The sequence below is a fragment of the Pecten maximus genome, chromosome 16, assembly GCF_902652985.1.
Source record: "Pecten maximus chromosome 16, xPecMax1.1, whole genome shotgun sequence".
Lineage (NCBI taxonomy): Eukaryota > Metazoa > Mollusca > Bivalvia > Pectinida > Pectinidae > Pecten > Pecten maximus.
The window spans coordinates 15,710,298-15,728,193 of NC_047030.1; the positions used below are offsets into that span (position 1 = coordinate 15,710,298).

General features: G+C 38.3%; 1 protein-coding gene across 4 annotated transcripts in view; it reads right to left on the bottom strand.

Annotated features, from left to right (window-relative positions):
- LOC117344629 (D-glucuronyl C5-epimerase-like) overlaps positions 1–17,896 on the bottom strand; it is a 35,334-nt gene that overhangs the window by 16,122 nt on the left and 1,316 nt on the right. For 3 of the 4 annotated variants that reach the window (XR_004536234.1, XR_004536233.1, XM_033907455.1), the window contains exon 1: positions 2,852–2,985. The exons of the other annotated variant lie outside the window; for it this stretch is intronic. The gene's annotated coding sequence lies outside the window, so the exon portion shown is untranslated. Of the gene's footprint in view, positions 1–2,851; positions 2,986–17,896 lie in introns of those variants that run through there. 4 annotated transcript variants of the gene reach the window in all.

Sequence of the window (17,896 nt, forward strand, 5' to 3'; positions counted from 1 at the left end):
GACTCAAAATGTAAAAATAATTTATTTCACAACAATTATTAAACAAGTTATATTTATATCAACTTATAAATCATGTACATGGTCAGGCAGTTAACCCCTAGCTTTTTACATTCGATCAGGGAATCGAACCTCAGCTGCCTGGCTAACTATAAGACTAGAGAAAGGCAAATGTGTTACAGTACCCTAACTGTGCCACCTGACTACCGCATCCATTAGTGGCAATTGAATATATAATTTTTTTATTGAATTTCATTACTTCTAGTCATGGTGGCCTTGTTTCTAGGCATGGATTTCTGGACATATTTTACATGCTTGATACTGGTTGATATGTATAAGGAATAATTGATTTTGTAGCCATTATCTCTCTCACAATATTACTTGAAAATGAAACTGATCCCCATTATAAATATTTCATCATAATTATAAGCTTCATGATTCTGGATACAACGAAGGCCTGGTGTGACAATGAAATGTTTATGTTAATGGCCACAAATTCCACAAAACCAACACTCGTACATCAAATGCATGTCAAGCTGAACCACAGCTGCCCTGTTATGTTTCTATTTCTGGCCACGAAAAACCAAGCCTGAGCAAACACCCTCTATAAATACACAGGTACAATGTATTGTAATAGATTTTGAGACAGATGGCAACGATTTGGCATTTTCTAGATGATTGTTAACATGTATAAGTATACTGAGTAGCTGTACAACATGATATTTTATAATTTTAATTTGTTCAGCTATTTTGGTGCAACAGATGGCAACAATTTGGCATTTTCTAGATGACTGTTAACATGCGTACCTGTGAGTATAAGTACAACATGAAATCTAGTGTTATACTTTATACGATTATACTTATTTAAATTTAGTGTCCAGATATTTTGGTGCAACAGATGGCAACAATTTAGCATTTTCTAGATGACTCTTAACATGGTCATGTGAGTACAACATGAAATCTGTTATACTTTAAATTTAGTGTCCAGATATTTTGGTACAGCAGATGGCAATAATTTGGCCTTTTCTAGATGAATATTAACATGTACTCACAATCTTGTGGTTCAAAATAAATTGTTTTAATAGTTTTTATTAAGTAATTTGAAATTTTGATTTAACAGCTTGTGAACAATACAGATACATTAATTACATGATTATATAAACCTGTCACCGATATATAAACTTATCAGATTATAGAGGAAAATATGAGCAGATAAAAATCTTGACACTTCAGTGCCCGCATGTGGAACAAAGTAATGATTGAGACTGTCACTCAATGTAGGAAATATCTATCTGATGGCATTTTAACTGCAATAGACTGATATGGCTGAGGGGGATGTTTCTGGTGTGTTTTACAAATATCAACATTAATGGACTGATCATATATCTGAATATTGAACAGAACTGCTGAAGTATCAGTTAGCAATATCATTTTCAGGTTCTGGAATTTTAATAACAAACACACTACATTAACATTTACAAATAGTTTGTGTTTTTCCCTGCAGTTTACGTTTTGGGTTTTCTTTTCCTTTTTTTCTGCATTGAACAAATCATGATTAATGGTATGCTTGATGACTTTTATACAATTCAATTTTGAAGCATAACAAACCCTAACTTGCTATTATCTTGACCCAGTATTAAAAAGCACTATCACATGAATTAATATGGGCAACTGACTTAAATGATCAAAACAAATTTTGATCAATGGTATAGTTACATATAGGTTGCTACATAATCAAAACACACTGTCAGTTTAATTCCGAAAACAGTTTTAATTTGTCACCATTGATCAAACATGTACAGATTTTTAGGTGCGGACCCCAGTGTCTGTCTGTGGTCTCTGGTCACGGTTACTAACCTTTGTGAATAGACTTAGGAGAGTCATTGTTTTCACACTCAGTATCTTGAAACAGCAATAGAGTAAAGAACTCCTGAACAGTTGAGAATGAGTCTGACATTTCACATTATTTATACGTAACAGCACAACTGCATGTAGCTATAGGAGATCAGGAGTGCCATTTGGATTTCCTCAATCAATACTGTATACACATATGTACACTATGCACAAGTCTTGATAATTGTTAGTTCTTGTAATTGTGAATTGATCAATACCAATGCATTGGACAGTCTCAAAATATGTATTGTGTATTTAAGTACTAGAATTAGGCCTATCTATGTTTAATTTGTAAACATCCTTTTTTGAAGTGTAATCGGTCTACTCATTTTTTTTCAGAATCTAGCTCTCTTCAGACTTGGTTTAGAAATTTTGAAATCCATGATTTGTAAGATTTGACATGTACGTGTAGGCCTATCCACAATACAATAGATTACAGCACTGTATACAATTTCAGATAAACGTGTACACCTGGCAGACAGCTTGTGTACACACCAAATATCCTTCTCACTGTAGGAGGATTTTTTTAACAACAAAAAACTCCAGAACATCGCATTATCTAGACGAAACAAACAGTGAGTCTGTGTGTTCTGTAACAGATAACTCGTACCACAGTGTGATAGAAAAGACCCCGTCGGAAAGTAAGAACAGGCTACTACAGCAGGCCTGCTGTTACAACGACGGTTTCGGCTAAGACTAGTGGCTTGTGTCCCATCTAGTCTATTTATTGTTTACAATCAACGTCTTCTGGTAATGATTGTACCGGGAATAGTATCAATAATATATAACAATGTCTTAAAGGACCTCAGGTTGCACAGTAAATGCGGATATTATCTATTTATCAACTACACAAGCCAAACCAAGATGAACGCACGGATTCAATCTGAGCGAGCAGACAGCACCGACATCCAAGCCCATTCAAACCCGCGTGGTAAACGCTCTGACAACAATTGTTACCTACCTTACATGGTGTTTTATCATCAAACATTAAATAATCCAATCCATAACAACGTATTTCTCGAACAATTAATTATAAATTCCACATTTGCTACATCCCAACACGAGAGCACCTCCCAAGCTCGACTGCCTATCACGAGCGTCAACACACATCTGAGAGAATTCTCCCAGGGGACGTAACTCCGCCGGGACAAATTCTCTCACCTCAAGATAATGTCGATGTATGACTATGATACATGTACGTGGTGTGACTTTAGCTTGATAACGACTGATACAAGGCCCCGGGTCACTCAGTTTTCATTCATTCTACGATTAAGTAATACAGATGAGATAGTATATCAAAAAAATGATGCAACTAATATAACATTTGATATGAATATTTTCTATTTCATGATTTTGTTTTTAATAATAACTAAATAGATCTACTTTCAATAATTTATACTTTCTTTTTTTTATTTATGTTGTATTGAAATTTATATCAAGACTGTGATTCAGCTGATGAAATTTCTATCTAATTAAAAGAAAATCTATATTCTCAATATTTTTCTTATAATCATTATAACAGATATAAAAATACTTAAATATCAACTAGAGCATTGCTCTATCTTAAAAAATGTACATATATAAAAAAGTTTCTTTTTCATTGATGTTGTGTTTAAGCTTAGCATTTTCTTCAGACAGAAATAACTGTACATCTACACCTAATAATGGTCTCAAATAGTTCCTGAAAGATAAGGAAAATAACGGAAATGTTAATTTGACTGACACCTGGGTAGACTAATTAACCATCTGGAGAACTATTTCAGGTTTTGCCTCGGGCACAATGTAATGATATCAATGAATCCTCCTCTAATTGATTTCTTTCTCTTTATTGACATTCCCTTCTTTAAATTTGACAATTATCTTAATTAATGATAAACTAAGACCTTAAACAATTCTAATTAAACAATCAGCCTTTTTATGCACATGAGACAGTCTACTCAGGAGCTGTTTGTTATTGGTCAGCATAATGGAGACTACAAAATCTCTCAACCAAAGTAATTATAACAATTTCCTTCTAAACAGAGTACTCCTGCTCCTTTTGCTACTTCTCCAAATATACATTCATTACATTTAGTTTGAATTTCAACATATTTGAAAATATATAAAATTGAATTACTGGTCATACAGGGTTAAGCTAACCAGACATATCAAATAAAAAGTATCAAACGTCTACATGTTAATGGCTGGTTATTTACGCAGAGTTTTAAGTCTTAAATGATTATGTTACCATTCAGTTAAAAAACTGACAGAAAAACATTTAATCAGGTCAGATAGTCAATCAACAGGTGTGTGGTTTTCTAGGAGACAGGTGTTCATCAACAATGGGAAAACATTTCGACAATTTAGTCACGGTTATCAACCCCTAACAGCATTTATACTGATATCAGTATATAATCCAGGTATATCAATATTTCATTTTAAGAATTATTTGAAATATATCTATTTTTTCTCTCCACAATACTCAATAAATGTAATTAACACTGCATTTAAAAGTCCATCTATTAGATGGATGAAAAAGACTCAAAAAGACAGCTAAAGTGTATATGGGGTATTATTGGGGTTGGAGGGGAGGTGGGGGGAGGGGGTGTTTGGCACAAATGATCATTCTTAACCATTTTCCTCCACAGAAAATTTCACTATCCAATGTATCATGTATCATGTATTTAGATATCATGTTTTCTAACAACTCTTTACAACATCATTTGTGGAACTACTGTTTTTTTTATATAATGTACCATGGTATGTGTGTTTCATTAGAAGGGGTGATATGCAGACAGCTCAGAGGAACCTTCTGGATCTGCTGTGTGTTTTAACAATGGCCAGGAAGTCTTTACCTCTTTCCGTACAATTACTCCCTCACCCTAAATTCTGCTGGCTGATTTTTACTCTTCCTCACATAGCCAGCTGAGATAAAAGGATAATGCTGAGGGCATTTCTGGTATTAAAGTGCAATATTTGTCACAATTATCAAGTCAAACGACATCTTAATATTGTTAGCTCTGGAACAATTTTTCACTCCTTTAATTGAAATTTGTTTAAAAAAAGACCTTGAAAGAACGGGAAATTCTTTCAGTGCGTAAATGCAGGATACATTTTAGGTTTGAATGGTGGATGTAAGAAAGTGCCCTGAGGGTAATGATATATACCGGTCCCTAGCTCTGGCTACCAAGAAAAAATTCAACACCTGGGAGATACAACTAGGAATTTAATTTATCAACAACAGAAAAGGAAAAGAAATACTACCTTAATGTGAACTTGCTCTACTTTATACAATGTAACAATAATCATCATATGAGGTCTGTATAAAGATGCTTTTGTGTAAAGGTAGCCAATATAGCAAAGTGAAACAGATGATCTTACAGAAGTTCTTGTGAGAAAAGTGATCCCTATAGACAGGTAATTGTGATAAAAGTGTCCTGTCTAAAGAGGTTTTCATAATTGCAAATAAGTCTATGCCTCGTAAATAATTCACCTATATTCCTGTTCATAAGATTAACCAGTAAATGTTTTTTCATTGTCAAGTATAAAGCCCACCCCAGACTTTAAGTTTGAGGCTATAAATGTTTATCATCCTGTATAAAGCCCACCACAGACATTGAGTTTTAGGTTATTAATGTTTCTCATCCTGTATAAAGGCCCAGACTTTGGGTTTGAGGTTATGCATGTTTTTCATTGTCCTGTATAAAGCCCACCCCAGACTTTAAGTTTGAGGCTATAAATGTTTATCATCCTGTATAAAGCCCACTACCCACTGCCGACTTTGAATCCAAGGATGTGTCCTACACACAGGAGGCCATCCTTAAATAACCTTCACTGTTGATATTAAACAATAATAAACTAATCTCAGGATGCATGTGTTGGGACTCTGGGGTTATTGTAGGATAAATAGAGTCGGTGCTATTAGACCACAACAACTTCCTGAGTATGTCACTTATTTTTTTAACAAACAAACTTTATCTTGAATTCCCCCCCCCCCCCCCTTACATGTAACCCCATAATCAGAAATACTCAGATCTGATATCATTACCTCTACACTGAAGACCCTCTTCAGGGATAAATCGAGCCTCCTCATGATGTCAGTAGCTAACCCTGTTTCAAGGTGTCCCCCAAGTGCTGGTTTGTCTCCTTCAATAGGATAAGATGTTCCTGCTTGATTGGCATGAAACCATCTAGGTCCGTTATACTGACATCAGAATGACATCTTTCTTGTCCATTATACTGACATCAGAATGATATCTCCCCAGTCCATTATATTGACATCAGAATGACATCTCCCCAGTCCATTATACTGATATCAGAATGACATCTCCCCAGTCCATTATACTGATATCAGAATGATAACTTTTCAGTCCATTATACTGATATCAGAATGATAACTTTTCAGTCCATTATATTGACATCAGAATGACATCTCCCCTGTCAATTATACTGACATCAGGATGACATCTTAGTTCATTATACTGACATCTGAATGGCATCTTCTTTGTCCATTATACTGACATCAGAATGACATCTCCTTAGTCCATTATACTGACATCAGAATGACATCTCCCCAGTCCATTATACTGACATCAGAATGACATCTCAGTCCTTCATACTGACATCAGAATGACATCTCCTCAGTCAATTATACTGACATCAGAATGACATCTCCTTAGTCCATTATACTGATATCAGAATGACATCTCCCCAGTCCATTATACTGACATCAGAATGACATCTCCCCAGTCCATTATACCGACATCAGAATGATAACTTTTCAGTCATTATACTGATATCAGAATGACATCTCAGTCCATTATACTGACATCAGAATGACATCTCAGTCCATTATACTGACATCAGAATGACATCTCCTCAGTCAATTATACTGATATCAGAATGACATCTCCTCAGTCAATTATACTGATATCAGGATGACATCTCCCCTGTCCATTATACTGACATCAGGATGACATCTTAGTTCATTATACTGACATCAGAATGGCATCTTCTTTGTCCATTATACTGACATCAGAATGACATCTCCCCAGTCCATTATACCGACAACAGAACGACATCTCCCTGGTCCATTATACTGACATCAGAATGACATCTCCCGAGTCCATCATACTGACATCAGGATGACATCTCCCCAGTCCATTATACAGACATCAGAATGACATCTCCCTGGTCCATTATACCGACATCAGAATGACATCTCCTCAGTCAATTATACTGACATCAGGATGACATCTCCCCTGTCCATTATACTGACATCAGGATGACATCTTAGTTCATTATACTGACATCAGAATGGCATCTTCTTTGTCCATTATACTGACATCAGAATGACATCTCCCCAGTCCATTATACCGACAACAGAACGACATCTCCCTGGTCCATTATACTGACATCAGAATGACATCTCCCGAGTCCATCATACTGACATCAGGATGACATCTCCCCAGTCCATTATACTGACATCAGAATGACATCTTCCTTGTCCATTATACTGACATCAGAATGACATCTCCCGAGTCCATTATATTGACATCAGAATGACATCTCCCGAGTCCATTATACTGACACCAGAATGACATCTCCCGAGTCCATTATACTGACATCAGAATGACATCCCAGTCCATTATACCGACATCAGAATGACATCTCTCTGGTCCATCATACTGACATCATAATAACATCCCAGTCCATTATACTGACATCAGAATGACATCTCCCCGAGTCCATTATACTGACATCAGAATGACATCTCAGTCCATTATACTGACATCAGAATGACATCTCCCTGGTCCATTATACCGACATCAGAATGACATCTCCTCAGTCAATTATACTGACATCAGGATGACATCTCCCCTGTCCATTATACTGACATCAGGATGACATCTTAGTTCATTATACTGACATCAGAATGGCATCTTCTTTGTCCATTATACTGACATCAGAATGACATCTCCCGAGTCCATTATACTGATATCAGAATGACATCTCCCGAGTCCATTATACTGACATCAGAATGACATCTCCCGAGTCCATTATACTGACATCAGAATGACATCTCCCGAGTCCATTATACTGACATCAGAATGACATCTCCCGAGTCCATTATATTGACATCAGAATGACATCTCCCCTGGTCCATTATACTGACATCAGAATGATATCTCCCCTGGTCCATTATACTGACATCAGAATGACATCTTCCTTGTCCATTATACTGACATTAGAATGACATCTCCCCAGTCCATTATACTGATATCAGAATGACATCTCCCCTGGTCCATTATACTGACATCAGAATGACATCTTCCTTGTCCATTATACTGACATCAGAATGACATCTCAGTCCATTATACTGACATCAGAATGACATCTCAGTCCATTATACCGACATCAGAATGACATCTCCCCAGTCCATTATACCGACATCAGAATGATAACTTTTCAGTCCATTATACTGACATCAGAATGACATCTCAGTCCATCATACTGACATCAGAATGACATCTCCCTGGTCCATTATACCAACATCAGAATGACATCTCCCCAGTCCATCATACTGACATCAGAATGATATCTCCCTTAATTGTTTAATGTCACCAGAATGTGCCAGTTATTGTTCCTTATTCATCCACTACAGTACTGAGTATCAAGTACCATTTTTAATTACTTTGGTGCCGTACATGGGTAAACCTATAACTCCAAGGCCGGGCAGTGTCAAGGAAGACATTAGGAAGAATACAAATCTTAGAGAGAAAAAAAAGAGATCTCCGAGATCCCAGATTAGATCACCTATTAGGAATCATGCCATGGAGAAAACGGGTAAAATTCTTATGGCTGCTGCCATAACCACAAGACAGAAAGCAGTCCTATTTAGAAGCCCATTAAATGTTGCCTCGAAAACCCACCAACTGACCATGCAAGCTTCAAAAAGCTCCATGGGCTTGAAATATCTCTAACAATTAATTCTGAAGTTCTGGGATGACTAGGACTGGAAACTTTTAATTTTGAACCTTATCTGTCTGGATTTGTGTAACAGATACTCCAGGCTAATGTCCGGTTTATGAATATTCATGACATCAGTGAAGTGATGATCTCACAAATTGATACATTTATACAATACCCCCTGGGAATGGTGCACTTATCAGAAGCCATTTTATACCTGGCTACTTCATGTAGGAGTAATTATACACAAATTGCCTGGACAAATAGAAATTGTGATAGGGAAGTGTACACATGATAATTGGCTGTTGTTTGACATATCTCTATTTGTTTGATTGTCTTATCTAAAGCTGTGAGTATTACACAAGGCAGGCTTTTCATCTCCCACACTTTATCTCCATAAACTAGGTCAAATTTGCCTGGATAACCTCTGTGGTCCAAACATGGACTGTCACCTCTTGTGTTTCCAAGGACAGATGCACTGGTCTCAGATATGATACAATATTCCTTAAATTCATTGAGACTTTCTGTCAAGATAAATTATAAAGTTCAGTTAGAAAACCACCTATAACAAGCTTCCAGGGGAAGGTTTGATGCCGAGGATTGTAGCGTCACCCACACGGGAATAACACAGGTTACAAAGATTAAAGAGTTCAGCTGACTCGGAATGACAACCAACTTCTAGTGATGTAGGTCTTTTTTGGTGAATTCAAAGCACATATATTATATGTGTAAGATCCTAACAAACTATCCTGTGTCTCTCTGATCCTAACAAACTATCCTGTGTCTCTCTGATCCTAACAAACTATCCTGTGTCTCTCTGATCCTAACAAACTATCCTGTGTCTCTCTGATCCTAACAAACTATCCTGTGTCTCTCCGATCCTAACAAACTATCCTGTGTCTCTCTGATCCTAACGAACCATCCTGTGTCTCTCTGATCCTAACAAACTATCCTGTGTCTCTCTGATCCTAACGAACCATCCTGTGTCTCTCTGATCTTTAAATGAACTATCCTGTGTCTCTCTGATCCTAATGAACTATCCTGTGTCTCTCTGATCCTAATGAACCATCCTGTGTCTCTCTGATCCTAACAAACTATCCTGTGTCTCTCTGATCGTAACAAACCATCCTGTGTCTCTCCGATCCTAATGAACTATCCTGTGTCTCTCTGATCCTAATGAACTATCCTGTGTCTCTCTGATCCTAATGAACTATCCTGTGTCTCTCTGATCCTGACTTCTAACCATGTAGCTCTCTGATATATCACACCATACCATGCCATGACCCCGTGACCTTTCACTAAATGACCAATAATCTTACATCTGGACAGCCAAATGTCTCACCCCAACTGTCAGGTCAGTCTCTGGACAGCCAAATGTCTCACCCCAACTGTCAGGTCAGTCTCTGGACAGCCAAATGTCTCACCCCAACTGTCAGGTCAGTCTCTGGACAGCCAAATGTCTCACCCCAACTGTCAGGTCAGTCTCTGGACAGCCAAATGTCTCACCTCAACTGTCAGGTTAGTCTCTGGACAGCCAAATGTCTCACCCCAACTGTCAGGTCAGTCTCTGGACAGCCAAATGTCTCACCCCAACTGTCAGGTCAGTCTCTGGACAGCCAAATGTCTCACCCCAACTGTCAGGTCAGTCTCTGGACAGCCAAATGTCTCATCCCAACTGTCAGGTCAGTCTCTGGACAGCCAAATGTCTCACCCCAACTGTCAGGTCAGTCTCTGGACAGCCAAATGTCTCACCCCAACTGTCAGGTCAGTCTCTGGACAGCCAAATGTCTCACCCCAACTGTCAGGTCAGTCTCTGGACAGCCAAATGTCTCACCCCAACTGTCAGGTCAGTCTCTGGACAGCCAAATGTCTCACCCCAACTGTCAGGTCAGTCTCTGGACAGCCATATAGGTTTACTGTTTTATATATAACTATACCGATACTACATTCCTATACCAATACTTCCCATTGTGGAAGGTAACTGCCAATTTTGGAAGGTGTTTTTGATGCCTAAGTGTTCAACATAAATCATAAGGTTTTTTAATTAACCAATTATGTAAAAAAAAATCCAGTTTGTGCAGATGTTAATTTATCAAACAGTTAGTAAAATGCAGCCTTAACTCAGTTTCCATCCACTATAAACTCTCCATATTCTTTTTCTTGTCCAATCCACAATTTACGATCTGTAATTTAAGCATCTTAACAATAAGAAAGTTTTGGTGAAATATTTCGATTAGATCTTTTTAACTCATTACTTGGTTTGATGTTTACTTAGACTTGATTATGTATCTACAATTACCTACATGCTTTACATATCGTGTATCTCTGACCCAAAGTTCAAGCTGAAGGGAAATTCCATCTAAAGTGAAGACAACTATTCCTAGGCACATTTAAAATATAACGGTAATAACTGATACATAATCCAAGAATTGACAGACTAAAATAGTTTAAATGCTACATAAATGCTCAAGATCTACCATAAATTTGTACATATTGTGCAAACACTTGTTAGTATACAGGTCTGTTTTTAAGTTTCATTTTTTTTTTTTAATTTTAAAAACATTTCAGGTTTTGTTTGTCCCTAATTGAGTCATGATGTATCATATTGCAGATTCCCAAGTAGCCTAAATACTGTGAATGAGATTGTATGTGTACGAAACACCTGTGATAAATTCTTATAATTGCTGGTAAATAGATATACAATTTCAAGGAATTAAACATCAAAATAGCTAATTCAAGTTATATGTCTTTATTTCTGAATGTAATCCTAAACAGGTATCATTTTGTAGATGACCTTAAAAGTTGGTGCAGTGTACAATATGTTACAGTACAAAGTTGTACTAGGTAAGTATAATTATCCTATAACGGCCACCTCTACATTACACTGTACCTAACACATGTTACTTATACTTATTGACCTTGTCAGTCAATTATAACTGACATACTCAGGCCTGTTAGTCTGGTTATCTCAATGTCAAACTCTTTAAAATTTATTATATTTTCAGAACGATGTTGAAAAATTTCATGGGTTTTGTCATGAAAATGCTTGAATTTAACATAAAAAAATTCAAAAAATTCAAAATAGTTATTGAAAAATTATTTTGAATTAACGAGTTTATGACCTGTTAATCTGACAATATGGTTATATTGAGACTGTAGTTGAGATCTCCAATCTTGAAAATGATATGTCACTCATCTGGGACAACTGGGACTCGGATCTCATTAAAATAGCCCTTACAGAGAGTATCTGGCCCCTCATGTTTGCTTAAAGCTACTTGAACCTAGGTTTCATGTGTGAGTCTGTCATTATTTAGCTATACCATTAAGTCTACCTGCCACCATTTTTAATGTTCTTTCACCATACATTACCAGATATATTGTACTATATATATATTACGGAGTGTATCTGATATTATTAAGATGTCGTCCTTACTCAACCTTTACAAGTTTGTACTCGAGAGAGTGGACAAGTGAAGTAGCAAAGCTTTTAAAATACAATACCTCATGGTAGCACTATATAATTAAACTTCACATCGGTATTGTCATCAATATATGTAATTGTTATCTATTACAATAACACTATGTTACCCCCTGTCATCCCTCACTACCCCACCAAACACACAGAGAAGTTCCGTAGAGTCTGTACTCTAACACAACCCCCTGTCATCCCTCACTACCCCACCAAACACACAGAGAAGTTCCATAGAGTCTGTACTCTAACACAACCCCCTGTCATCCCTCACTACCCCACCAAACACAGAGAAGTTCCATAGAGTCTGTACTCTAACACAACCCCCTGTCATCCCTCACTACCCCACCAAACACACAGAGAAGTTCCATAGAGTCTGTACTCTAACACAACCCCCTGTCATCCCTCACTACCCCACCAAACACACAGAGAAGGTCCATAGAGTCTGTCTGTACTCTAACACAACCCCCTGTCATCCCTCACTACCCCACCAAACACACAGAGAAGTTCCGTAGAGTCTGTACTCTAACACAACCCCCTGTCATCCCTCACTACCTCACCAAACACACAGAGAAGTTCCATAGAGTCTGTACTCTAACACAACCCCCTGTCATCCCTCACTACCCCACCAAACACAGAGAAGTTCCATAGAGTCTGTACTCTAACACAACCCCCTGTCATCCCTCACTACCCCACCAAACACAGAGAAGTTCCGTAGAGTCTGTACTCTAACACAACCCCCTGTCATCTCTCACTACCCCACCAAACACACAGAGAAGTTCCATAGAGTCTGTCTGTAATCTAACACAACCCCCTGTCATCCCTCACTACCCCACCAAACACACAGAGAAGTTCCGTAGAGTCTGTACTCTAACACAACCCCCTGTCATCTCTCACTACCCCACCAAACACACAGAGAAGTTCCATAGAGTCTGTCTGTACTCTAACACAACCCCATCATCCCTCACTACCCCACCAAACACACAGAGAAGTTCCATAGAGTCTGTACTCTAACACAACCCCCTGTCATCTCTCACTACCCCACCAAACACACAGATAAGGTCCATAGAGTCTGTCTGTACTCTAACACAACCCCCTGTCATCCCTCACTACCCCACCAAACACACAGAGAAGTTCCATAGAGTCTGTACTCTAACACAACCCCCTGTCATCTCTCACTACCCCACCAAACACACAGAGAAGTTCCATAGAGTCTGTCTGTACTCTAACACAACCCCATCATCCCTCACTACCCCACCAAACACACAGAGAAGTTCCGTAGAGTCTGTACTCTAACACAACCCCCTGTCATCTCTCACTACCCCACCAAACACACAGAGAAGTTCCATAGAGTCTGTCTGTACTCTAACACAACCCCATCATCCCTCACTACCCCACCAAACACACAGAGAAGTTCCGTAGAGTCTGTACTCTAACACAACCCCCTGTCATCTCTCACTACCCCACCAAACACACAGAGAAGTTCCGTAGAGTCTGTACTCTAACACAACCCCTGTCATCTCTCACTACCCCACCAAACACACAGAGAAGTTCCGTAGAGTCTGTACTCTAACACAACCCCCTGTCATCCCTCACTACCCCACCAAACACACAGAGAAGTTCCGTAGAGTCTGTACTCTAACACAACCCCCTGTCATCTCTCACTACCCCACCAAACACACAGAGAAGTTCCATAGAGTCTGTCTGTACTCTAACACAACCCCATCATCCCTCACTACCCCACCAAACACACAGAGAAGTTCCGTAGAGTCTGTACTCTAACACAACCCCCTGTCATCTCTCACTACCCCACCAAACACACAGAGAAGTTCCATAGAGTCTGTCTGTACTCTAACACAACCCCCTGTCATCTCTCACTACCCCACCAAACACACAGAGAAGTTCCATAGAGTCTGTACTCTAACACAACCCCCTGTCATCTCTCACTACCCCACCAAACACACAGAGAAGTTCCGTAGAGTCTGTACTCTAACACAACCCCCTGTCATCCCTCACTACCCCACCAAACACACAGAGAAGTTCCGTAGAGTCTGTACTCTAACACAACCCCCCTGTCATCCCTCACTACCCCACCAAACACACAGAGAAGTTCCATAGAGTCTGTCTGTACTCTAACACAACCCCCTGTCATCCCTCACTACCCCACCAAACACACAGAGAAGTTCCGTAGAGTCTGTACTCTAACACAACCCTCTGTCATCCCTCACTACCCCACCAAACACACAGAGAAGTTCCATAGAGTCTGTCTGTACTCTAACACAACCCCCTGTCATCCCTCACTACCCCACCAAACACACAGAGAAGTTCCATAGAGTCTGTCTGTACTCTAACACAACCCCATCATCCCTCACTACCCCACCAAACACACAGATAAGTTCCATAGAGTCTGTCTGTAATCTAACACAACCCCTTGTCATCTCTCACTACCCCACCAAACACACAGAGAAGTTCCATAGAGTCTGTCTGTAATCTAACACAACCCCTTGTCATCCCTCACTACCCCACCAAACACACAGAGAAGGTCCATAGAGTCTGTCTGTAATCTAACACAACCCCCTGTCATCCCTCACTACCCCACCAAACACACAGAGAAGTTCCATAGAGTCTGTCTGTACTCTAACACCACCCCCTTGTCACCCACCCTACCCCCATTATAACCCCTAACCCTTGTCACCCACCCTACCCCCACTATAACCCCTAACCCTTGTCACCCACCCTACCCCCACTATAACCCCTAACCCTTGTCACCCACCCTACCCCCACTATAACCCCTAACCCTTGTCACCCACCCTACCCCCACTATAACCCCTAACCCTTGTCACCAACCCTACCTCCCCACTATAACCCCTAACCCTTGTCACCCACCCTACCCCCACTATAACCCCTAACCCTTGTCACCCACCCTACCTCCCCACTATAACCCCTAACCCTTGTCACCCACCCTACCCCCACTATAACCCCTAACCCTTGTCATCCACCCTACCCCCACTGTAACCCCAAATCACTTGTCATCCAACCCTACCGTTCTATTTCCCCTGCAGTGCTTTCAGCTTGCTTTGGCAACAAGTTGTCCTGAAATCATGTACATATTGTGTCTGGCTTATTGTTGCAGTGAATACAATCTTTTGTTTTTGTGTTTTTCCCCCTTTAGTTTTATTTTAAAATATCATAAGGCATAATGACACATTACATGTATTTAATTGTTAATTGTTAATTATTTCATCATGGATCTAAAAATAAATTAACACCAAAATCTGTCTCTATGGAATCTTAAGAAGACAAGACTTTATATGTTTTGATATTTTTTATATATTTATGAAGATACATATATTTTGAAAATTCTAGTTTTAATCTGTTATCAGAAGCTAATATAACATTTGTACCCTGGTGTTATACACAGTGAAGTTCACAGTGTAGTGTTATTATGTTTATAAACATCACTGTGAAAAGTTGACAGAACAGTATGTGATAAGGCCTGAAGAGAATGGTAATTATCTCGTGACTGTCTATTAAGTCACACCAACTATAGTGCCTACAGTATTGGTGCTCGCATTGTTGATAATGGCCAAAAGCAAAACAAACATGGTAAACTTTCTCAGGTTAGAGGGAAAGATTTGCAAGGTAAACATTTACTGATAACATATAAAGATATTTTCTAAATAATGGTCATAAATGTTTCAGATGTTAACAGAAAAAGCTGATTTCCTTCCAATCTTATCTCGGGCTCAAAGCACTGAATGGAGACCTGAAAAGGATCCTAATTTAATCATTTCTTCCAAATCTGACTTTTTCATTATGACACGATGTATATGGAAAACCATTCTTTTCTGCCTTCAAAGCAGAAGAGTTAGTGTCAATTCTTCAACTTACCACTTATCCAATCTCGACTGTTTAAACATCCTCTATCAGTGAGTTATCGAGTGGCAACACAACGTATTATACTGTTCAAACAGTCTGTATCATTATATTGCTTGTAGGAATCGCACAATGTAGCACTATACTTAAAACATTTATATCATTTTGGACCCCGTCAGGAACACAATGTAAATAACTACTTAAACATCCTATGTTATTATGCATGAATTAATTCGAAGAATTGAATCTCTTCAGAATAGATCATTTGTTTGCTTCTTTGAAAATAAGTGTGTTCTGTGTGAGATCAATAGCTACCTGTCCGCTACTGAATATTTACATGGAGTCTAGAAGGATGTGTTCACACAAAATTGTCAAAATAGTTGCCAAGTTATTGTGAAATACTTTCAAATTCTATAAAACGTACAGAAAAAATATCCCACAAGAGTACTTAAACTTTGCCCTGAAAAAATAAAACAGCAATTTTTGTATGCTTATATTCAATAGATAAGTTCTACAGAAACAGTGCAGGCGTACTTTAGTTGATTTTCACTGTCGACATTTTACATGACGATTGAATTACATTTGTCGTAAAAATTCATTTATACCTCCACCTCCGGTAAAACACGATACAGTACAGTATACACAGGTGTTCAGATTATTTAGATGTCAGTTTATAGAATTCATCGTAAGAAATCAATCGCAACAAGCGATTGATTTCTTACGATTTATATTTACCCACATTCTCAATCGCCCTGCATACTAATTGGTTTCCAAGCCGGGATTTCGGAACCTACCAAACATTAACCAGAAGTACGGCGTTGGCTCTATACTTCGAGATTGTTTTATAGAATTCAGATGCAATGTAGAAGTTCTGTTTGAACAAATACTATCCCAACCAAAAACTTCCAGCATATGTTTCAGGATCATTTAGTTCATTTTTTCATACAGACATATGAAAACAGACGTGACCAGCTGACATCTGGTCCGTGACCTCTAGCCGATTTCTACATCAGTAGAAACTATAGAAACTGAAGAAAATTTGCCAACATTTAGAATATCTAAATACTGTTTACAGCTACACAAGCCATATCTTAATACTGGAGTGCTGGTACCAGGAGAAATTTTTAACTTAATTTACTTCCTAGACGCACCAATCATTTTTGAATTTCGAACATGTGAATACAATTATACAAAGGTACACCATGCATGATTCATGACTTGTAATGCAATATTGTGGTTACAAAGTGAAGATTGGGAATATTTTGACCTTTTTAAGATAAATATTTTGTTAAAAAATTGCAGGTTTTCCTGCAAAGCTTAATTATTTGGCATAAAACAGCACAGAATAATGAGCAGTCATACCGAATTTTAATCTGATTCCTGGAAAGTGACAGAAAGATGTACATTTAAGTGCACACCCTCAATGATGCCTGTAGAAATAAACTGGTGATATCTCATGTTAAATCGTAATCCTTTCTCAACAAACACATCAGTTAACAGTCTGAGTGTAACCCTTGTAAATACTACTCTGCTGAGCACTTCACTTTACCTCAATTTGTTGAACCTAAGGGCAGTAAGCCAGTGGTCCCAGGTTCGATTCCATGCAGACATTGAATTAATTCAATAAAATTAATAATAGTTTCTGTTATAATGGTATAGAATAACTACAACGTAACACTGCGTCAGTTTCATTTCTTCCAATCAGACAATGAC